The 25,137-nt window shown below is 37.4% G+C and overlaps 3 pseudogenes; 2 read left to right on the top strand and 1 right to left on the bottom strand.

Moving 5' to 3' along the window:
- Positions 1–2,085: 2,085 nt before the first annotated feature.
- On the top strand, positions 2,086–3,910 carry LOC125195439 (uncharacterized; annotated as a pseudogene).
- A 5,902-nt stretch (positions 3,911–9,812) lies between these two features.
- Positions 9,813–18,528, bottom strand: LOC148929455 (putative disease resistance protein At1g50180; annotated as a pseudogene).
- A 1,429-nt stretch (positions 18,529–19,957) lies between these two features.
- LOC148929454 (uncharacterized) lies at positions 19,958–20,730 on the top strand (annotated as a pseudogene).
- The last annotated feature ends 4,407 nt before the right edge of the window (positions 20,731–25,137 follow it).

Below are 25,137 nucleotides of genomic sequence, written 5' to 3'. Positions count from 1 at the left end.
CGTTTAATTTGAAACGCTCTTAACTAATTAATGAAAACCGTTGCACCATTTAACATCGTTACTAATAGAGAATTAATGCATCCAATTTAAATCCGTAGATATAACCTCTATAAATACCAATGAAAAAATCCAACCAAACAAACAAGATACGAACATCACCAAGTTTTGTTTTGAAATTGGTGAGTATTTTCTAGAATTTAAGAAACTTCCTATGGTCATTAGATAGTAGTATGGAGTATTTGTATTCATCTATTTAACTTATTCTTTTTGTATGTTTTGATAATATTGTAATCTTATTAGAAGAAAAATGACGTTACAGAATTCATCTTCCTCGATGATCTACAATCTAACATAACTTCATCAGTTATTAAAGTTCGGTGTATGTGTTTTTTAAATGACCAAACCTGGACGACATATCAAATGTTGTCAGCTTGGAATGTATTTCCCATTATTTTATGGTATGTGTTTTAGTATTTTTATCTTATTATATTTTTTTAACTATTTATCTAAAATTATTAATTATTAATTTTTTTTATCACGCAAGTCTTAGGATTCAAGGAACATTTCCCAAAATCATTACAAATTAGTTTCCTAATCAAATTATGGAAGGATCAATTCTTTCTATTTGTTATTTGGACGGTTGAGCTTTGTTGTTGGGGTTTTGCTAGGGTGGGTTATTTTTTTTTCTTACTATTATTGCTTTTTCTCCTTTTATTTTATTTTAAAAATAGTGGTAATTGGAGCGAAAATTATAGTAAAAGAATTTTTATTTTTATCCGAAATTTTATAATCGACTTTTTTACCTTTTGATATCTTATTCAGGCAAACTATCAAAAGAGGACTAACAATATACAAATAGCAAACATTTGGTGTTGGGTGTTAATTAACTTCATCGTATATGTGTTAAATATAAACAGACAAAATTTGGAATATCTTAGGCTAATATGGTATTCTTAAAATATCAAAATAGGTAAATTATTGATTCTATCGCTTTCGTTTTATGATTTTATTTGAGAATTACTCATATTATAATCGTCAAAAATGTCTTACTCAATTTTTTTGGATTAAAAATGTTATACTACAATTTCGAACATCTTTTTTTTTGGTGGAACTTAAAAAATGACGGGATATAATTGAGCATGGAGTGAGATAATATTTAACCAAAATATGACAAAGCCGAGACATTTTTTACAATTATAACATGACACGATACCGCTACAAAAAAAAGTGCTGGTTGCTACCAAATATTTGCTAGCACCAGGCTGTGCTCGCAAAATTCGAAATATTTTCCAGTACATTCGCGAGCATAAATGGAAAAAAACAACCATTTTTCGAAATATTGAGTGCTATTTCTAGCACTGGTATATGCTAGAAAAATTGTGAGTAGGAGTAAATGTGCTAGCAAATTTTCTGGTGGATAATGTGCTAGCAAATTTGCGAGCACAAGTGTAGGTGCTAGCAAAATCTTTAGTTCTTATCAGATTCGCTTTCTTCGTTCTCATTTTTTTCTATTTCCAAATTTTCGTTCTTCCATTTTCTTGCCTGCGATTTTGATTAGTTATAGACTGTGTATTAGGAAAGATGAATGGCGCATTAATTTGTCTACCTTAATCGTTTCTCCTAATTCAATTCGATTCTCATTTCTCCTAATTTCCCTAATTCTCAATTCCCCTCTTCGCCGCCAGCCTCCAGCCACCGACCAATTCTCTCCGCCGGCAACCACCAGCCAGTCTCTCTCTCTCAAGTTCAGGAATAACAAATTTCAGTGAAGATCGCTAGAAAGTAAGATCACTAAAAATTCAACAGCTATGTCTTCCTCTTTTTTTTAAAAAAAATAAAAAATTATGTCTGTTCGATTGCATCAGAATTGAGCAATGCATGCTATATTTTAGTTCATCTAGCAATGCATGCTATTGTTATAATACTCGGACTGATTTGCATAGTTAGGGATAATGGTGTCAATTTTACTGTTTCAATTTCGTGGAGAGCTAAATCAGATGTTTAATTGAATCATTTTTGCTTTGTAATATAGTAATTTTGAGTATATTTCTGTACACCTCTACTATTCTGTTGCTGCTTTGTGTGATGACCAGCTACACCTCAAAATTCAAGTTGGCAATGAGAGTGATAGATATTAGGTAACTCTTACGTCTGCAAAATTGATTGCAATTGCTGTTAAGATTAGGATTTGTGACTGCCAAAATTTTGGTAGGGAGGAAAGTTGAAATTTTTGGGCTTGACAAACCACCAATATTCGAGTTTAAAGCAAACTGCTGCAATTTATATCTGATTTTAATATTTTTATATCTGATTTTAATTCTGCACTGCAATAATTATATTCATCACTATTTGATATAACAACTCACATGTTGCAGGATTTTTTTAATTCTTCAGCTCATTAGTGTGATTGAGTTTATCACATGGTGGAACAACTATTAGATGCCAGATGACAACAACAAATCTAGGTACGGGATCACCTTCCTTAAACCTAGCTCGATTCTGATCTAAGGATCTTTTCTGCCCAAAAAAAGATCAAGAGAACCATCTGAGAACCTGCATCGAATTTAGATCGTTTCTAGATAAATATCCAACTCCAACATCCTCAGTCATGGCGTAGCTTTTCATGAATTTTAAGTGTAATTTCTTTTTTACGTTGGTGAGTCCTAAAGTTTCTCACAGATCAAGCAGCACATCATGATATAGTGATATTTGATAAGTGATGAAGCTATCATGTTGAATGTGAATATTCAAGAAAAAAATTTGATCTAATGCCAAAAATAATTCTTTACTGTCTGCAGAAACTGTTCCATTGGGCTATTCATGTCAACAGTGTTTTACATCGCTTTTGCCTGTGGAATCGCAGTGATGTACGTGCTTTACGCATCAAAGATGTCGTGCACCCTTAACATATTCTTCATTCACATGGACTGGAGTTCTGCTTATAGTAATGATGGCCATATCGTTGCATTCAAGGGTACGGCTTTTGCATAATAATATATTTTACGTGCAACAAATTCATCATTTAAGTTAATTATTGATCACTTTATACTGTTTAATATATGGTTTCAATGAAAGACTATAGAAAATAAAGAAATTGATCAACATGTTTCTGATTTCTATTCGTATAGAGACAACGTATCTAAAGATATACGACTCATTGTCATGATTGAGACAGGTGAACAGAGGCCTGCTGTCATCGGGGATTATGGCTTCGTACATTGTTTTCCTCTGTTCGAGTGCTATCAGAAGGTAATAGAAATCATATATCTCAATCTGTATTCTTTGAGACTCAACAAAATCATCAAATCTCCATTTGTCATGTTTGAATGCAGTGAGCCTGCTACTGAGAAATGCAGTCATGAGAGGGAAAGTGGTCATCATATTGGTTGGTCTACTATATGTTGTAAGATCTCACACACTAATGTGATCGGTCCTTGTTGCTTTTCTACTTCATTTGTGCAAATGAATCCGAATGAGAAGTCACACTTACAATATGATCATTTGTCTATGTTTCTTGCAGGGATTTGTAATTGCTCTATTTGCAATTGTAATCGCCACATTCTCAACGGGGATCAACTCACAGTCATTCCAGGTACAGTTTTCCACCACACGAGACCGTAAATCAACTTATAGCATGAAGTTCAATGTTATTTGAGAAATTGTAGTCCTAACCAATGTAATACGCAAAAAAGGGCGTTGAGTCCATAAGTTGATAAAATAGGCAATGAGATGCTAAGAGGTATGTCATGTCATGTGATGATACAGTTGTGTAAAGATGAAGTTGAACGGGAAGAAGATGATCTTCTATACGGATATGGGTTCTTCCACCTCGTGTTCTCATTGGGGGCGAATGTATTTCGCAATGCTATTCATCAGTTGGAAATTGGGGAGTTTGACAGGAAAGTAAGTTGATTACGGTAGTTGATTATTTGATAAGGCTATGTGTGTGTGTGTGTGTGTGTGTTTCCTAACACAATTGTGTAATGTGGGGTGGGCTAGTACATGGGTGAAGATTGTGAATGAATGGTTTGCAGCCACAATATACAGTATCTTGTTCTCACTCCCTCTCTATCTCTCTAACTTGTTTTGTTTGTGATGATGATTGATCGGATGAAATTGTGTAAATTGGGCAGTGTGGAAGTTGATATTTCCAACATTAAGGGAAACCCAAATAATGAACCACGAAGAGGAGACCACAGAGCAAGTGTAGATAAATACATGTTGGACCACAAAAGAAATGCTAGCAGTTCATCCGCTGTTGGCTCATTTGGAGTTAACGCGGAAGACGTCCAGCGACAGGTACAAACAATGCGAGAGCAAGTTACTGTCGAGGTGCGCGAGGACTTAGAGAAGCAACATGAGGCGTCGCACGCGGAGTTGGTGAAGCAAAATGAGGCATTGGTCACTGAGATGGAAAGGCAAAATGCGGCGTCGCATGCTGAGTTAGTGAGACAAAATGAGGAGTTGCGCCCTGATTTTGAGAGAGAATGAGAGGTTGTTAGAACAAATGATGTACGTTAGTGAACAAGTTAACCAAATGAGAAGTAAAAAAATAGGTTTAGTCTTATAAACTAAAAGTGTAAGACTATCATTACTTTTATGTAACTTCTGAGTTTTTGTTATTTTTTATTTCATTTTATTATGTTTTATTTAATAAATTATTCAGGAAATAATTTGTAAAAAAAGTAATATTAGAATTTATAATAAAATATTGATTGCTAGCACTTTTTGTGCTAGCAAACGAGTTGAAATTCCAAGTACAGCTTTGCAAATTTGCTAGCACAATGAAGGTTTCTGCAAATTTTCTAGCATAATGGAGGTACTCACAACTTTGCTAGCACAATGTAGGCACTCGCAAATTGCGAGCAGCCGGACTTCGCCTTGTTTCTAGCACAATGGTGCTCGCAAAAGTCGTCACAAGTTTGCGACGGGCGTTATATCTAACACACAATGTGCTAGAAAGGTGATAGCAAAATGAGCTTTTGCGAGCACAATTATAAGTTTTTGCGAGCATGATGGTGCTAGCAAATGAGATGAACCCAACCACACATACTCAAATAAAATGTTGAAATGATAGTGCACATACTCAAATACTAGTTTAATGAACCCAACCAAGCATTAAAACACTTATTTATTTATGTATCGTTAAAAGTGAGGAACTATAGTATCAATATCAAAATGTGAGGATTAGATGGTTAGACTGTTGCAACAACTATCTCAATTAACTGACTGTGGATTTGCTAATGTTCAAGGTGATAAGTGATATAGAATTGTCATAATTAATTAGTGAATTTTATTAAATTTGTTTTGAAATATAAACACTCGAAATATATTATTAAATCATATTTATATTTACTAACCAAAAAGTTTATATAATTAAAATATAAATTTTCTTTAATAATAAATTTATTAAATAAATTGAAACATGTAATTTAAGATTATTTTAACTTGGAGCCACAACATATATAGAGGTCGAAAAGTGTTCTAACTAACGTTTGTTTTTCATGCAACTATTAGTTTCTAAACTTATTTAATTATATGAGTTTTTATTGATTTAATTATTAATATATTTTGTGAGTTTAGAACTTGATATAATAATAGTATTATTTCTCATTTCATAAAAGTATATCCACATTTTAAAAACAGTGCAGATAGAAAATTAACATCGTCGCAAATAAAAATGATGAACTACAAACGAATAAAAAGCACACATATATAACTATAATTTTAAAAAATATGTATAACAACTAGGTATATAAATCTAATAATAATATTTTCACTTATGTAATGGTATTTTCTCCTAATTTTTTTTAATATTGTATATGCAATGATATTATCACTTATTTTATTTTATTTATTCATAATGATTTTCTCTAGTATAGCGGGTGGGTTAATACTAGTTTAAATTTAATCTTCAACACAGCACAGTCGAATTTCAAATAAAATATCTTACATATGGAATCTACTAGTCTGATGATTGCAACGCCAGTGGTGGGCGTATTTGGGCTGCATAATTAATTACGTTAACTGTCCTCCATAATTATTGGCTTCCTGCTTTGCTATTGAAATACTCTACACAAAATATCAATATCGCTATACAATACAAGGAATTCAAACATACAACAATGAAGATTCCCCTTGTCAACAAAAAGCATGTAGTCCATCCAAGTATGCTCTATTGATTATCTCCTACATACTTGCACCTAATTAAAAGAAGAAACATATCATTAACGGGGAGCATTAGGGTACTTTTGCCCTCTAAGTGTCTATTTCCTTCTTAATCTCATTCATTAGATTAAAATAGTGGATGGTCTAGATTAAGATTTCATAACTGGCTCCGTGTTGCATTATTTGGTGGAATTGGTGCATTATAGGGGTAGAAATGTAAACAAATCATTTACATCACATGTTTAAAAACTGCAGGTCCTATAATTAAGCAGAATATTCCCTTCCACACTCTCTCACTCATTCCAAACGCTTCCCCCATTCCAATTTCGATCAAAACCCTTTCCCCCAATTCCACTCCTAGTCAAAACCCTAGCCGCCGAGAAGAGACCACCAAAGCGGTTTTCCACGCTGCTCTATCTCCGTGAAAACCTTTTGGCCAAGTGAACTCTACGTTTCTCAGTCGTTTTCAGCCTTCTTCGTCGGTGTACGGTTGCTATGGCAGTGCAGATCTGATGGAAACTGAATCAAAGCCTGCGATTTCGGGTAAGTTATGAAGCTTCGACGTTTTTAGCAAAGTTATTATGATGGGTTTTTCTATAAATCAGCACTTCGTCTTCATTATTATTATTTTTTTTCTGTAAATCAGCACTTCTATCCTTGATAGTGGAAGTTTGATAATTTGCAGTGCATTACTGATCTTGGATTTCGATTTTGGTTTGTTACATTACTGATTTTGGATTTTTCAATTGGGTTTTTCTTCGTTATTGATTGATTGGTTTGTTGTTAATTATTGTGTTTAATTTTGTGGTATCTGTTCATTAGCATTTATTTGGGTTTATATTCATCAATGATTCTAAATCCTTGATAGTGGAAGTTTGATAATTTGTAGTGCATTATTTGTGTATTTATGTGAAATTGTGAATCGATTAATACATTATTTGTTTGATCATGTTGCATCATGTAATCAGATGCGTACATTAATTGTTCAATTTTGGTGGATCATATTAATGTACATCATTTAGCCAGTTATGTGCATTAAACAGTTCTGTTTTGGTACATTATTTATACTATTTTGTACATTACATTAGTTTAATTTGCTACATTATTCATCCAGTTTTGTTGCCTTGTTCTCGACAGCAGCGAAGCAACCTAGGTTGGATTTTGATGAAGCATTCGATGATGTGATTTCTCTTGCCATTGCATAGAAGTTTCGCCAGCGATTGACCGAGACAGAGTCTAGTAGATCCCAAAAAGAAGCTGCTCAAAGAAAACCTAGAGAGAAGAAAGAGAACCACATGTACTGCCGATGATGCCCGACAGAAGCATAATATGTACATTATTCACTATTACGAATGTACATTATTAGATACTATTGGTACATTATTCACTGTTACAAATGTACATTATTAGATACTATTGGTACATTATTTACTGTACCAAATCTAAAACACGCATTAAAAATGAAATTTAATTCATGTGGTGGTACTATACCCTAACCCCATTGATTGATAAACCATAGGGGAATGAATCAAACTTTATGCCCTTGGTGATGGTTTCATTTGTGAGTGGGTACTACAACCTAGCCCTATGTATTGTTAAACCCAAAGGCATGAATTCAAGTTCCTTTCAAAATTATTCTCTACAATCTGTACATTATTCACTGTTATGAATGTACATTATTAGATACTATTGGTACATTATTTACTGTACCAAATCTAATACACACATTAAAAAACGAAATTTAATTGCAGACCGAAGGTGAGATTGCAGCGCCATTTTACAAAGCTGATAGTATCTTGTCCCTTAGTTTTCAGCATTATTTAATGTTTTTTGTACATTTTTATCCTTATTTTTTTGCATTAGAACTCTATTCCATCTCTGTTTAATTGTAGCTTGAAGTGTTGTCCTTTTTCTGTCACATTATTTTGTTTATTTGCTGCATTATTTAGTTTGCTTTCAACATTAGTGAAAGTTTTCAAAGTACTTAAAATAAATAATGTAACATTTATATAATAATAATGCACAAATACCAATTAAAAATGAGCAATAATTACCAAAAACTTGTTGACATTGGTAAGACATCGAATTCAATACTAAAGCCTAAACCTCAAAAGAAAAACAACTAATGTTGTGAGAGTCAAAATACATCAACATTTCCTCTTCCAGATCCTTAAGCATTGGACAATTTCTAGAGTCGTGATGACACAACTCATCGCATGCCTTACACCGTCGAAGGGGCCTAGTAGCCTCCTTGATAGCCTTTTCTCTCTTGGAAATCAGACGACTAGCTGAGCTGCTTGCGTGCCCCTTTGTATTTACCACATCGGGAGGATGTACCTCAGCGACTTCCGGGCTTTCCATTTCATAAAACTGTTCAATCATTCGCCTCTTCTTAGAGGCAGATGTTGTAAGAGTTCCAGGTACAACAACCATTGTATACAATCACAAACAAAAAATCTCAGCTAACATACGCATTATGAATTGTAAAACGTGCATTATTTGATTAATAATTTAAATGACACAGTACTAAAGCTATAGTATGTTTATCTAATAAAACAACACCCTGGAATTCTCGATTCTAAACCCTATCTGAGCCCAAATAAAACGTGCATTATTTATTTAATAATTTAAATTACACAGTACTAAATCTACGTTATGTTTATCTAATAAAACAACACCCTGGCGCCTCGATTCTAAACCCTAGCCGAGCCCAAACAAAACATGCATTATATATTTAATAATTTAAATTATATAGTACTAAATCTATATTATGTTTATCTAATAACACAACACCCTGGCCGCCTCGATTCTAAACCCTAGCCGATACCATTACTAAACTCATGCTCCTTGTAAACGATTGTGGAACTAGCACCAATCAACACTTACACAATTACGAAACGGGTTGCGGTAATCCCTACATACTACATCCAAGCCCTAACGATTGTATCTCTCATTGGGAATAAATAAAACGTGGAAACAATAATCATAGACTTTACTAAAAAAGATTACCTTCTTCCATTGTTGAATTATAAGCTTCTTCCATTGTTGAAGAACAACCTTCTTCCATTGTAGAAATAATTACGGGTACAGAAGTAATTACCGATACGCTCCAACAAAATATAATTTCAACGAGAATTAAAACCTATGCAAAAATTCACCCGATATTTTAGAACCAAAAATTTCATCAATGGAGAATGATAGGAGAATGATCGGCGACGGAGAAGAAATAAATCTGTAATCTCTTGAATAAAACCGCTGGAATATTTTGTGAATGAGAGAATCAAGCACTTTCCATAACTGACGTTGATGTGAATACCCTAAACACCCTTTTCTATTTTTTTAATGATTAAAAATGATTAAATCAGGCCCTATTTTCGGCCCTTAGATCTTGGAAATAGATGGTGGAGATTGAGAAGGAAAAAGAACAAAAGATGTAAAAAGCATATGAATACATCCCTATCATTAACATCTAGTAAGTATGTAGCTTCAGCTATACAGAGAAGTTGTACCAGGGACACTCATACAATATAGCAAACTTCTCTCTGCATTCACAAAACAATACCATCTGAACTTTGCATAATTATCTAGCCAAAGTTCATAACCAGAAAGAGTAAATTCCCAAGACTATTGTTGTTTAATAATAGCTGAATAGAATCAACAATAACAAGTTATCAAACAAGATGCAGCCTGTATTTAATCTTAAAGCAAACATAATGAAGACTTAAGCACTAAAATCAAGGTATTCTCTTACATCAACAAGCTGAATCTGCACACCTCCATCATTTCTGTCTCTCTTCCTTCATCTTCTAATCATAGAGATGATGCTGGTAGATGTATGAGTACGACACGAACCCCCACATTGCCAGCACCATTGCCACTGCCTTCAACCCAGTCAGTTTAACAAAGAAACAAGAACATGAAGCAGATAAAGATTTCTAACAAAGAAACTAGATTAACATGACATGAGATACCTGGTTGGGTACAGACTAGTCCTTGATGATAATTGAAGGGACGTGGCGGACTTTGTAGAAATCTTGTCCTGCTGGTGATACTCTTTCGCCCAATTGCGGCATTTTTTTAATTACGAGAGTCTGAAGGGTAGAAATGCCACTCAATCCCTCTGGAATCATCTCTAGACAAGAACACTCTCTGATTGTTAATCGAGAGAGAAGGGGCATGGCTCCTGACTCCACTCTCCACTCCCTCAACTTTGACAAACCTCTTAATGTTAGCATCTTGAGGCGAAGAAAACTGTTTGCTGGACACCTCATCTCCTCCCCAACAAATGAGTCATACAGGAATCGCAGTGTTACCAAGCAAGGAAGCTTTCCCAGTATCCCCATTGGGTCATCCTCAATCTCGGATTTAAACAATTCCAAATAATTAAGTTTCGAGCTCATCAGGTCACTCTCGCACTTTGCTAGTGTCTTGCCTAACTTAGACATAATTTGCAATTGATAAAGATTGGGCCATGTCAAAGCCTTCTCCAGCATTCGCTCACTTGTTAAGTCGCAACTTCCAACAATGAAAACAGTACAATCCTGTATCTTGTTCCAGTTCATAATGCCATTTATGATAGCTAACAAGCTTTCATTATCGTGTACTATTGCAGCAAAATGTCAGAGATTCTTCATTCTGCCCATACATTTAAGTTCATGATATCTACTATCAAGCCATACTAGAGTCTCCAACTCATTTACTCCCTCATCCAATCTTACTCGATAATTGCCAAAGTTTTCAAAGTCATAAAAAGGAAGAATCAAGTGTTTTAATCGCAACATCTCTTTAAAAACATTTGGAACTTCAACATCCTTTGATAGCCGTAAATCAAGGGTATCCAAGTATACTAAATTCCTGATGGATGATGGTAGCTTATCAAGTTCACATTCTTCTAAACGCAAATTTCTAAGGTGAACAAGATTAGTGATTCCTCTTGGTAACTTTCCTCTTTTAAATTTGAATCCCACAATAACTAGATCTCTCAACAATTTGAATTTTTGAAGATTAACCATACTTTGTGGAGGAAACGGAAAAAAATTCGAATCTATGAGATTGGTTAATCGAAGAGATCTTACATGCTTGCTAGTATCTTCTCCACAAGCGACTGCAGGCTCATGTTCAACTTCACTCCTGAAATGAATAGCCAAATGTTGTATTTTCATATGCGAGGAAGCTTCCCGTAGTAAGGTACTAAGTTTCCCGCCTTCATACTTCAAACTCAGCGCACCAAAATCCTCTCTCTTTCCAAGTTTCAAACATAGTTCTCGCACTACATCATGAAGTTTGCATGTATTATACTTTAAATTTCTACTTGCTACATCATAATCAAGATTAATTTCAACTTGAACAATGGACCTGGAGGCCAACTCACTTAAGTAAAGCTCAGCGATGTCAATTAAAGTGTCCTCCTTGTCTCCAATATTCTCATATGAAATCATGCCTTGTGCTATCCATCTCTTATATAGACGCCAAGCAGATATGGTATCATCCTCACCCAATATACCCAAATAGAGAAAGCAAGGCTTCAAATAATAGGGCAGACTTTCATAGCTTAAATTCAGCACTCCATCGATCTGCTTTTCATCTCCATATATGGCTGCTTTGATGTGCTCATTTACTGATTCCCACTCAACAAATTTTTTCTCTCTCAAAACCCCACCGAGTAAACAAATTGCCAATGGCAAATACCCACATTTCTGCACCATTTCTTTCCCAATTTTCTCAAATCCTTCTTCCAATGCAAAGTCTGCATATTGAGTTAATGGAGAAAATAATAAAGATCAATTGACAAATGGATCTCATTTCCAAAAGTTATTTATTACACTTTCTCTTTACCATAATTAATTTCTCTCTTGTTAATGAAAAGGTTTAATCAGTCGTAATATAGTTAGATTAATAAGAGAGAGTGAAGGAGAAATGTTAATATTTGTGATTTTGTTCCGTTTTCCATTTGTGAAGGAGAAAAAATCACAAATATTATGCTCTTGTTGAAAAATGTTAATATAGTTAGTTAGTTTTAAAATAGCAAAAGGAGTGAAGGAGAAAAATAATAGAGAAAAAATATAAGGCTTTAAATCATAAAGTTTTATCATATTCTAGTTATTCAATTTTATACTCCAGTATTAGGGATGTCAATTGGGCTAACCCGTTCGGGTTCGGGCCAGCCCACTCGGATCGCCGGGCGTTCTGGGTGCGGGCCGTTCGGGTTATGGATTTTTCGGGTCATAAATTGTAAACCCTAACCCTAACCCGTCGGGTTTTGGGCTAACCCATCAGGCTATTCGGGCCTAAAAGCTTTCGAAAATAATCTCTTGGATCAAAATTTTCTTCTATAAAATGATTTTAAATTTTAGATACTTTTTTCTTTTTAGTTTAGAAATTCAAATTTTCATAGTTTTCTTCAATAAGTACTTGAAAAGAAGCCTTTCATCTCGGTCAACTAAAATATAAATTAAAGTTTGTGTTCGTGTCATTATTATGACATTGTTCGTAACTAATTCTTTATGAAAATTAAAAACCATATCTTACATGAATCATTATTAAAATGATAAATATATTAAGATTTTGATGGGTTAATTCTTAATTTTGTTTTGATTGGCTTTGGTGGTGGTAAGACCCTAGCGATAGATGATGGGACGGTGCAATAATGAGTTGAGATGGAACTTGAAAGCTGATATTGTGGGATCGAGTGGAAAAGTGTAGAATGAAGATTGAATAAGACTAATGATTGTGTAGAATGAAGATTGAAGATTCAAAAATATAAAAAAACCCTAAAACTTGATATTTTATAATTAAAACTCACAATCCATCGGGCCAACCCGCAACCCTTTTGGGCCAACCCGTTTAACCCGCCAACCCATTCGGGCCAACCCATTTAGCCCGTTTTGTATTCGGGTAATAAAATTACAGCCCTAACCCGTTCATATTACCGGGTTGTTCGGGCCGGCCCACGGGTTTCGGGTTGAATTGACATCCCTATCCAGTATACAGAATCGACATTTAATGCTACTCCTATTAAAAACCAAATTATTTTAATACAATAAAAAATTAAAAGAAATTTTTTTTAACCTTTTTATATTCTCTCCAATATTTACTAAAAATTTGACTCTTTTTATATTTTCTTGATATTAAAAATTAGACCTATTATATATTTTTATTAACATAAATTAATATAATTATTTCAATTCGTATAATACTATTGGAAATAACTTTTATTTCCATAAAATAGGATCCACTTGTCAATTTATTAGTAGTGTATTAGGAAATGTAGTATGTAATGTAATAGAAATTATTTCGTTTTTCAGTTTTTAATTTTCCTAAAAATAGAAACCCTCCATTCTAAGAAAATATTGTTCTCATATCTATGAGGTGAGATCAATTTCCATTTTTCTTTCTATCTCTCTTATTTTACCATGTAATAAGCTTTTCAACGAAGCCTTACAAATTGTGTTACATATATTTGGCAAAATATGCCATGTTTTCTTTTTAAGCCATATTTTCTTTTTCAACTCAGTTTATATTTTCTTTCCCTCCGTCCCTTAGAAATATGCCATATTTTCTTTTTCGTCCATCCCATAGAAATAATCCATATCCATTTATAAAAACTTTTTTTTTCAATCATTTATGGGCCCCACAATCCACTACACAGTTTCAACTACTTTTTCTTCTCCACTCTTAGAACATCCACAATGGATGCCCTAGTGGAAGTCATAGTGAGAGTCCTAGTGGTTGCCACGTTAGCATGCCCTATCTTTCTGCAATGGTGGAGCCCTAGTGCATGCCCTATCTTTCTACAATGGTGGAGCCCTAGTGCATGCCCTATCTCTTATCCACTTTTCATTTCAATTTTAAATCATTGTTTTTTAATTTTTTTTTTAATTACTATAAAATACCAAAATATATTATTTTAAACACCACAAATGCAAAAAAAAAAAAAAAACGGCATTACTTAATTTAAAAGTGGAACTACATCATACTTAGCTAAAAAAAACTACATTAAAACTAAAATACTAAAAAAAAAGAAAAAACCAAACTAGTCATCTAAATTCAACCTTTGGGCCAAATTCTTGATCATATTCTTAGTCCTCTGTCGGGCTTCCGGATCTGTTTCTTGACGAAGGCTGTTTTGAGCGTCAAGTATAAACCTATACTCAACCACCTAGCGATAACCTCCGAACTCCTCGATCGCCCTGTGTATGAGCTGAACAGATGGAGGAGGCGCAGCCTGCGCGGGGGGCGGGGGGGGGGGGGCACTGATCCAGACGCGCCCGCCTTCGCCTTCCCTTTGGCCTGGGCTTTGGCAGCCTTGGTACCAATGGGACGTCTACAAGTAGACGTAGATGTGCCGAAACTCTCTTCCGGCTCAGCGTTCAGATCCACAGGAGATGGGCCGCTGCTCGTGTAACCGCCAGTGGCTGTGGTCTTCGTCCGCTTCACAGTCGAGGATCCAACCGGTATCCCTCTGTTGAACTTCGCCTTGTCCTTCAAGATCAGCCAAACATTGTACAGCTTAAACTGCCTGAACTGTCGTTGGTACTCGGACAACGACTTGTTAAGGACATCCTCCATGCTCTCATCGCTAGCCTTTCCGTCCTTGTTCCTGTTGTAGATATAGCAGAAGTTGTTGATGTGGACCTTGATCCGATCCCAACACTTGCGCAACTGAACCTTGGTCCGCTTGAACGCCCACTTCAGTTTCACCTCGTTGTAGCGTTCCTCAATGCGATCCCACAACCTGGCCGAAGTCTGGTTGTTGGAGGATATCGAATCCTCCGAAACATCGACCCAACACTGAGCCACCTTCAGGTACTCATCCAACTCGTAGTCAGTATGCCCTGTTGCGTACTCCTCGTTCGGCTCGTCGTGTGGGAGTGGGACTGGGACCGATGGTGCCTTTTCTTTCCGCGCTATCTTCTTCCTCCCTTTCTTCGGCGGCGGCCGCACAGGGGCAGGAGGTTGCCCACAACTAGGCTCCATATCCTTAACCCGATACTCCTCGGTGCAGAGAACGGATCGAACTCAGAGTCATCAACGAAAGTGGATCCTACAGGAATCCGGGCGTCTCAACCTGGTAGTCTTCGTGGCCGGGCCACCGGGCGCCGCCGCCGCCTCCTCCTCCAAACATGGGCATATCGTCGTCGACATTATGAGGGTTTGGGTATTGACTCGGATCCATTGTTGAAAGTGTGGATATTGAGAGAATATAGAAGAGAAAGTGAAAGGTTTGGTGTGTGAAAAGTGAAGAAAATGAAGTATTTATAGTGGTTTAAATTAGGGTTAAATAATTTTAGAAAAAAATTTACGAAAAACTCGGGCTCGGGCTCGGGCGCGCCCCTGCAATGGGCGCTCGATCTCACGCCCGATCGGTCACGACCGAAGGCTCGGTCGCGCTCTGGCGTGACCGACGCCTGCAATGGATGCCCGACGGGCGCACGATCGGGCATCCATTGTGGATGCTCTTACTTTACTAATTATACATCAAAACTCGTGTCGACCCCAAATGACCTATTTCTATGGGATGAAGGGAGTATAAGAAATTGGAGTATTAGTAAATTTACAAACATAGAACTGACTAATCCTAAGTCAAAAGATCGAGAGATTGAAGTTAAAGTCGGATCTTCTTTTCGCACTATTACGGATATGAATATATACATTTAATTTCATTTTCTCTGTAGTTGTCCCTGTAATTGTATTTCTATTCTAACCATGATTTTCTCTGTCTAATCATAATTTTCTCGACAATTTCAAATCTATTGATACATTACATTTTATAAGCTATTGAAGCAACAAACCAGAGAAATCTCTCGGTTAGTTTGACCATGAACTGGTCGATTAAACCAATTTTTGTTTTCTTTTACTCTATCCGTCCGCAAAATAGAAGTCTTGCTTTTCATTTTAGTCCGTTCGCGAATATGAGCCATGCTTTACTTTTACCATAAAATGGTAATAGAGTCTCACATTCCATTAATTCATTTCATTCACATTTCATTTAAAACTAATATATATAAGTGACTCATTTTCTATTAACTTTTTCAATCACTTTTTTAACATTTCTTAAAATCTGTACAGCTAAAAAATAAAACTCCTAATAGCAGACGAAAGGAGTATATATTAAAAAACTAATTGGAATTAATCAATACCAACACAACATTCTTCGAATATTAGTACATGGAGTCTCATTATCCACAAATTCACTCTTAAAGACCGAACTAGAGAGCAAATTAGGACCATCCATTTTAGGGTTAGGATTAATTTACAATTAATTTAATATTTTATTCAATAAAAACTTTCTTATTTTATTTTACTTTTTAATTTTTTTTTAATTTTTTAATTATTTTTTAAAATATTTTTATTCGTAAAAACATGCCGGAGGTAAATAATGAACTATAATCACTAAATAATGGACCTGGAGGCCAACTCACTTAAGTAAAGCTCAGCGATGTCAATTTTGACGTCTTATTGAAATACATTAATGATACAATGTTAAACGTTAAGCGGTAGTAATGAACTATATTCAATAAATAATGAACAAAATAAATGTTAGTAATGAAGTAAATATGACATTTTATTGAAATACAATGTTAACTGTGTTAAACGTCAATCAGTATTAATGAACTTATTACTTCATCCTGTCATGTTATTACTTCATTCCATTAGTTTATTACTTCATTCCATTAGTTTATTATTTCGTAATGGGCTATGACATAATTATCTTTCAGTTGAAGTGAATTCGGCATGTAATGAATGTGAAAATTTACTTCATAACATACGTTCATTATGTAGTTAATATAGTTTATTATCTACTCCAGCGAGTTTTTATTGAATTAAAAAAAAACTAATAATTAAAAAAAAGTTAATTAAAAATATTTTAAAAAAATTAATAAAAAACTAAAATTAATAAAAAGTATTTATTATATAAAGCATTAAATTAATTGTAAATTAATCCTAACAACAAAATTAAGAAAAATGGATGGCCCAAATTTAGTCTCTGTTTCGGTCTTTAAAAAGGGTTCGACATTGATCACAACTCTTAGTAAATGACTACTAATATTAGTGTATATTACTATCAAATTCCTTCAAAATCTTTATAATATTACCTTTAATAGTAGTACTATATTTTTACAGTAACCGCACAAACAATTTCCGTTTCTTTAAATACCCCTATGTTTAGTACTATTACTAATCAATCAACTTTGGTATAAAGGTCCACTCCATTTTAAAAAAAATATAAATAAAAAATAAAACAACAACAATAATAATAAATAAATATATAAATAAATAAATAAATAAAAACCGACCTGGAATGTTGTCACGGGGAAATGCTTTGTTTTTAAGAAGTTCCAAAGCAGCATCCATAGGTAAAAGCCCATGTTTCACTGCCAATCCAATCTCTGCGACCTTTTGTTTCCGTGTTGTTACCAATATTTTGCTCTGCAGTTCTTGGACTATAAATGGATGTTTCAGTTCATCCCAATGAGAAAGCTCCCAAAGATCGTCCAAAACAATGAGACATCGCTTCTCTCTTTGTATCGCACATAGTCTCTCAATCAACTCAAAGTTGCTCAGCCTTGGAACCTCCTCCTTTATTCGCAGCTCATCGTTCAGGATTGAAACATTCCTCTTATTCTTCTTCTGATTCTCTAGTTGCCTCAGAACATCCTCCCAAACTGATCGAGTCTCGCATTGCTGAGTAATGCAAACCCACGCCGACAGATCAAAGTCGGTCGTCTCGTTGTAAAGCTTTTTGGCAATTGCGGTCTTGCCTGAGCCTCCCATTCCCCACACTGATATAATTCGATCCTCTGTTTCTTTCCCAAGGAATTGAACAAGCTGCTTCAGCTCATCCTCCATGCCTAGGAAGCAATCTCCCATCTCCAAATAGGGGAAAGTCTTCCTTGACATGTTGTTCCCAGCCGAGCTTTCCCCCTCTCCTTTTGGATTCATGATTTTGCTTCTCTTTATGCCATTTTCTTGCATAGCCTTGCTTATCCTCTCCAGATTCGATGTAATTTGTGAAATCTCAGAGCCTAATTGGTGGATTGAGTTACAATCTTCCAAAATGCAGAAATATTTGCGGACAAACTGCCTGAGGCCTCTTCTCCTTGAATAAACTTGATAGGCTGCGTGTCTTTCAATGGCAGCTTCGGATCTGTAGACCAGATCTCTGATCTCCGAGATCCAATTGAAGATGGTACTGCTTTCATGTCGTCGTTTGTCTGCGTCCTTGAGGAAACACTTCATCTCTTTGAGCTGCTGCTCGAGCTCCTTGACTTGATCGGCAACACCAGCTAAAAACTTTCCCTCTTCCAATAGCAAATCACGGATGGTTTTTAGAGCAATCGACACCACTGCCTCTGCCATTGCAGCAATTCCAGGCTTTAATTTGATTGTTTAGTGATTGCTCAGATGTGAAGAAAGGGAGAAGAAACAAGAAATGAAAGAATTAAGAGAGGATGTATTGATTAAGAACTTGTGACGAAGAATGTACAAAGAAACAAGGAGACTGAAAAAGCAACTTATGATAAAGCAGCGGTGCATGTCACGCAATGAAAATGGTATTACGTATTTCAAGAGTAGTAAACTAATCTCACTTTATTCTTTTGTTAAGAGTATTTCGTGATTCTTTTCTTTTGTTTAACATTGATGCTGATGGCGATTGTTTAATTTATTTTTAAATAAATGTTTATGCTGATGGAGTATTTTGTAGGACATTCTAAATGAGGAAAATGATGCACTATTTTTTTTAGGAATAGTATATACTCCATCAATTAAGTCACAAATTAAGTCACCACCTTCAACCCAGTCAGCCGGTCAGTTTAAAAACGAAACAAGAACATGAAGCAGATAAAGATTTGTAACTAAGACTAACATGAAATGAGATACCTGGTTGGGTACAGACTAGTCCTTGATGATAATTGAAGGGATGTGGCGGACTTTGTAGAAATCCTGTCCTGCTGGTGATACCCTTACCCTCAATTCCGGCATTTGTTTAATTACGAGAGTCTGAAGGGTAGAAAGGGCAGTCAATCCCTCTGGAACCATCTTCAGACAAGAACACCCTCCGATTGTTAATTTAGAGAGAAGGGGCATGGCTCCTGCCTCCACTATCCATTCTCTCAACTTTGGTAAACATCTTAATGTCAACTTCTTGAGGCAACGATAAATGTTTACTGGACATCTCATCTCCTTCCCAACAAATGAGTTGGGATGTATTCGCAATACTACCAACCATGGAAGCTTTCCCAGTATCTCCATTGGATCATCCTCAATCTCGGACACATACAAGCTCAAACACCTAAGTTCCGAGCTCAACAAGTCACTCCCGCCCTCTGCTAGCGCCTTCCCTAGCTTAGAATAGATAAACAATTTATTTATGAAGATTGGGACATGTCAAAGCCTTCTCTAGCATTTGCTCACTTGTAAAGTCGTAACTGCCTCTGATATAAACTTTACAACATTCTATATTGTTCCACTTCATAACGGCATTCTCTTAAAGATGGTAATCGAGAGAGGTGGGATTCATAAGGCGATGCATGGTTGAGAAGGTTTTGAGAGTAGAAGATTATTTGTATTTCTTGTGTTATGTTACACTGTAATTCACCACCGTATTATATAGGTGTGAATCCTATATATCTATGGAAAATACAATATTTTGTAATCAATTTTTCTAGGACAATAATGCAATCAATTATTCTCCAATTATTCTCCATATTCTAGGACAATAATGCAATCAATTATTCTCCAATTATCTTCATTTGATATGCTTTGACACTCCCCCTCAAGTTGAGCAATGGTATTTCCGATGCTTAACTTGCCCAATATCTCTTTGAAGACTTTTGGGTGAACCGCTTTGGTCAATATGTCTGCCAATTGTTCTTCCGAACGAACAAAAGGGAACTCAATAATGCCACATTCTAGTTTTTCTTTGATGAAATGCCGATCAACTTCCACATGCTTCGTTCGGTCATGTTGGACTGAGTTTTCTGAGATACTAATGGCCGCCTTATTGTCACAGAACAGTTGGCTTTTCCGAGTAGGTGGAAAGCCAATTTCCGTGAGCAATCTTCTTAGCCATAGGATTTCCATTAGTCCACTTTTCATACCTCGGAACTCGGCCTCGGCGCTAGACAAAGCTACAACTTTATGTTTCTTACTCCTCCAAGTAACCAAGTTGCCCCCGATGAAAGTGAAGTAACCTCCCGTAGATTTTCTGTCCACTGGATTGCTTGCCCAGTCAGCATCGGTGTATCCATCAATCTCCAAATCTTCTCTCTTTGCTAGAAATACTCCATAGCCTACAGTACCTTTCAAATATCGTACGATCCTCAATGCGGCCTCCATGTGATTAGCTTGAGGTCGGTGCATAAACTAGCTCACAATGCCAACAACATACGTGATGTCGGATCTGGTATGTGAGAGATAGATGAGTTTTCCGACAAGCCGTTGATACCTTTCCCTATCAGCGAGATCAACTCCGTCTTCTATTTTCAGGCCATGGTTGGGAATCGTTGGAGTGTCTACGGGTTTGCATTCAAGGAGACCTGTTTCTACCAACAAGTCTAGAACATACTTCTTTTGCCTTAGGAATATTCCGTGTCTGGATCTTAACACTTCTATCCCCAAGAAGTATTTCAGTGCTCCTAGATCTTTCATCTCGAATTCTTTAAACAAGTTTTCCTTCAAACTCTGGATTTCTTCGACATCATCTCCAGTAATGATCATATCATCGACGTAAATAATCATACATGTTACCTTATTGTCTTTCCTCTTTGTGAAGAGTGTGTGGTCGGAATGGCTTTGTTGGAATCCATGTTTGAACATTGCCTGACAGAATCTTCCGAACCATATCCGCGGAGACTGCTTCAAACCATACAAGGTTTTCCGTAGTCGGCGGACTTCTCCTCCTCCTCCAAACTCCTCGGAGAACCCCTGTGGAACTTCCATGTACACTTCCTTGTTCTTTTCTAACTCTCCATGTAGGAAGGCGTTGGTCACGTCGAACTGGTGTAGTGGCCAGTCTTTGCACACTGCTACATATAGTAGTGCTCGCACAGTATCCATCTTTGCAACTGAGGAGAATGTTTCTTCATAATCCACTCCATATACTTGAGTGTAGCCTTTTGCCACGAGTCTCGCCTTGTATCTCTCGATTGAACCATCTGCTCTTCTTTTTATGGTGAATATCCATCGACATCCAACTGGTTTCTTCCCCTTTGGCAACGTACACTTCTTCCATCTGCCATTTTTTACTAGGGCATCTATCTTCTTCTTCATGGCTTCTCTCCAATGTTTGTGTTTGCTAGCCTCTTCAAAAGACTGTGGAATGTCTTCTTCCTCATAAAGGGCAGCTTCGAAGGCCAGGGCCATTTCTGACAGATGACTCTAAGTAATATTGGATACTGCATATTTTGCTTTTCTTCCTCTCCAGTCTGGTGAGTATCGTCGAGGAGGAATTCCTCTTGTACTCCTTAAGGGCAACTCATATGGATCTCTTGTATCTCCACTGTTTCCCTTATCAAGATTAGTGCGTTCTGAAGGCATATTATCAAAATCTGAACTGTTTACCTCAGGTATCGAAGGCGGGGTTGTTGGTCGGACAATGTCACTTTGTTCTTCGTTCTGTATTACAGGATGTGACGGCCCGTTGGTGCCACTATCTTCCTCAGGTGGACCAACGTCTGTGACAGGGCTTGGCTGTGACTCTCCCCCTGCCTGGTGTTCCCCTGGATGTGGCTCTCCCCCTAAGTGGTGGTTCCCAATATCTGGTAGCCAATCTAGGAGGTCATTGTTTGGACTTTTGGCTGAAGTTTGTGTCTCCCCTGACCGCTAGATTGGGTGTAGAAGTATTCCCCTTCCACAAAATCACAATTCATGGTGGTTTGCATTCGATGGGTTGTTGGGTCATAGCATCTGTAGCCTTTTTGATTTTTTCCATAGCCAATGAAGACGCATTTGAGGGCACATGGATCAAATTTGGAGCGTTCGTGTTTTGGGATGTGAACAAAGACAGAGCAACCGAATACCCCAGGCTCAAGGGATAAGGAAGATGAGATTTCAAAGTGGTTGGAAAAAATATCCAAAGGTGTTTTGAAGTTAAGGATCCCAGTGGGTAGGCGATTTATAAGGTATACTGCGGTTGCTATAGCCTCGGGTGTCAAAATCTGAACTGTTTACCTCAGGTATCGAAGGCGGGGTTGTTGGTCGGACAATGTCACTTTGTTCTTCGTTCTGTATTACAGGATGTGACGGCCCGTTGGTGCCACTATCTTCCTCAGGTGGACCAACGTCTGTGACAGGGCTTGGCTGTGACTCTCCCCCCCCCCTGCCTGGTGTTCCCCTGGATGTGGCTCTCCCCCTAAGTGGTGGTTCCCAATATCTGGTAGCCAATCTAGGAGGTCATTGTTTGGACTTTTGGCTGAAGTTTGTGTCTCCCCTGACCGCTAGATTGGGTGTAGAAGTATTCCCCTTCCACAAAATCACAATTCATGGTGGTTTGCATTCGATGGGTTGTTGGGTCATAGCATCTGTAGCCTTTTTGATTTTTTCCATAGCCAATGAAGACGCATTTGAGGGCACATGGATCAAATTTGGAGCGTTCGTGTTTTGGGATGTGAACAAAGACAGAGCAACCGAATACCCCAGGCTCAAGGGATAAGGAAGATGAGATTTCAAAGTGGTTGGAAAAAATATCCAAAGGTGTTTTGAAGTTAAGGATCCCAGTGGGTAGGCGATTTATAAGGTATACTGCGGTTGCTATAGCCTCGGGCCAAAAAGAATTTGGTACTTTGGATTCAATTAGGAGAGCTCGGGTAATTTCTAGGATGTATCGGTTTTTTCTTTCGGCCACCCCATTTTGTTCTGGAGTGTATGCACACGAGGTTTGATAGACTAGGCCATTTTTCCTAAAGAATTCTTGCATGTTTTTATTGATAAACTCCCCCCATTGTCGGATCTAAGAATTTGTATGCTATGATTATACTGTGTTTGAATAAGGTTATAGAAATCAACGAATTTATCAAAAACTTCATGCTTATTCTTCAAAAAATAAATCCAAGTCATGCGGGAGTAATCATCAATAAAAAGCACAAAGTATCGAAAACCTTGTCCCCCAGTGACGGGGGCAGGACCCCAAACATCAGAATGTACCAAAGCAAATGGAGATTTCATTCGTGTATTGTTCAACTTGAAAGAATGTCTATGGTTTTTGGCCAACACACAAGTGTCACAATGAAAAGAGTTTATAGAAGTAACTAAGTTAGGAAAGAGAAGGCGAAAATATCCTAAGGATGGATGCCCTAACCGACGATGCCAAAGCCAAGCCTGCCTGTCTGTCGGGCCAGGAGTTAGTATCATCACAACACTCTGTTGGGCTATCTCATCCACATAGTACAGTCCGCGTCGCTCAGTGCCACGCCCAACTATCGTCCCCGTCTTGATATTCTGTAACATGCAAAATTGAGGTTGCATTAGTAATTTACAGTTCAACTCCTTGGTCACATGACTGATAGATAATAGTTTATGTGACAATGAAGGGACATAAAGACAATTAGATAGCCGAAGAGTAGGTGAAATATTTATCGTGCCCGCCCCCATGACTTTTGCTAGGTCCCCACTGGCGGTTTGGACATAGGATTTTTTGGAAGTGGAGATGGATACAAAATCTGAGGCTTCAAAGGAAATTGTATCTGTAGCCCCACAATCAAAAATCCAGTGAGGGTCTTTTCGGCCTGATACGGATGTGGAGGAACAAGCGAGGGCGTCGAAGGAGTTTCGACAAGGTATAGAGGACTTATATGTGACTTTGTTGGATGGCTGGGGGGTAATATGCAAGATTTTGGCAATGTGGGGGTTATTTCGAAATATTATCAAAGTCTGGGGTGAGATTTGTGAGTCTGAAGTGAGGTGGGGTTCAAATTGGGATTTACAGAAGTTTTGGGGTATAATATGTGAGGAAGATAGGAGGCGGGGTTGTGGGTGGTATTTTGGGATAATTGTGGGGTGGGTATATATGGCCTTTTTATCCATAATTTCGGAAACCCTAGCCGCCGTATCCTTCTCGTCTGTGGGAACCCTAGCTCCTTCCGCCGTCGGCGATGATTCCGGCTAATAGAACTGTACCTTCTGACCACGTTCTTGCTATGGAGACGGATGCGGTGGTCGTCTTCTCCTCGGGTTGGCTCTCGCCGCTACCGCCGCTGCCGCCCGCTGATTTGTCGGTGTAGGTGGCGCGGTCGATGGCAGCGGCTGCTGCTGCTCTCTCTCCGCCATGGTTCCGACCTGCATTCCGGGCCTGCCTTGCCTTCTTCATCTCCTCCCACCACTCCGGGAACCCATGGATGTGGAAGCATGTATCTTTGGTGTGTTTCTTTCCTCCACAATGACTACACACCAATTTACTTTTGTCTTCCTCCTTTCGATAGCTAGGATTTCTCGGGGGTTGGTGGCTTTGTGTGGTGATCGGCCTGTTTATGGCTAATCCGACTCCTATTCCGGACTCCTTGGGTTCTGGATTGAGCAGCTTTTCATTGACGGACTCTCTTCTGACCAGGCCGTACGCCTTCCTTGCCGTCGGTATGAGATCCATGTTTAGGATCTCTCTTTTGATTTTATCGTATCGGTGGTCATCTAGCGCCCATACGAACTGGTACAACCTATGCCTTTGTGTGTTCTGATTGTACTTCTCAATACTGGAAGGAGTGTCCATTGGATTCGGATCTCTGGTGTCAATTGAGATCCATAGATCTTGAAGTTTTTGCCATAGGCTCTCTAATGATAGATTTCCCTGCCTGATGCTGTAGGCTTGTCTGTGCCGGTCCGAAATTTGGAATTGGTCGGCGCCGCTTCCGTACATTGTGGCCAGACTATCCCATAAGTCATAGGCCGTTTCGTATTGGGAGACCTCATTAACGAGGCTGGCGTCGATGTTGTTTATGATCCAGTGAAGCAGCAATCGTCTCGCTGTTGCCATCG

The sequence above is a fragment of the Salvia hispanica genome, chromosome 4, assembly GCF_029641045.1.
Source record: "Salvia hispanica isolate PSC_SH4W2 chromosome 4, Shi_PSC_v1, whole genome shotgun sequence".
Lineage (NCBI taxonomy): Eukaryota > Viridiplantae > Streptophyta > Magnoliopsida > Lamiales > Lamiaceae > Salvia > Salvia hispanica.
This window is presented reverse-complemented; position numbering and strand designations above follow the sequence as displayed.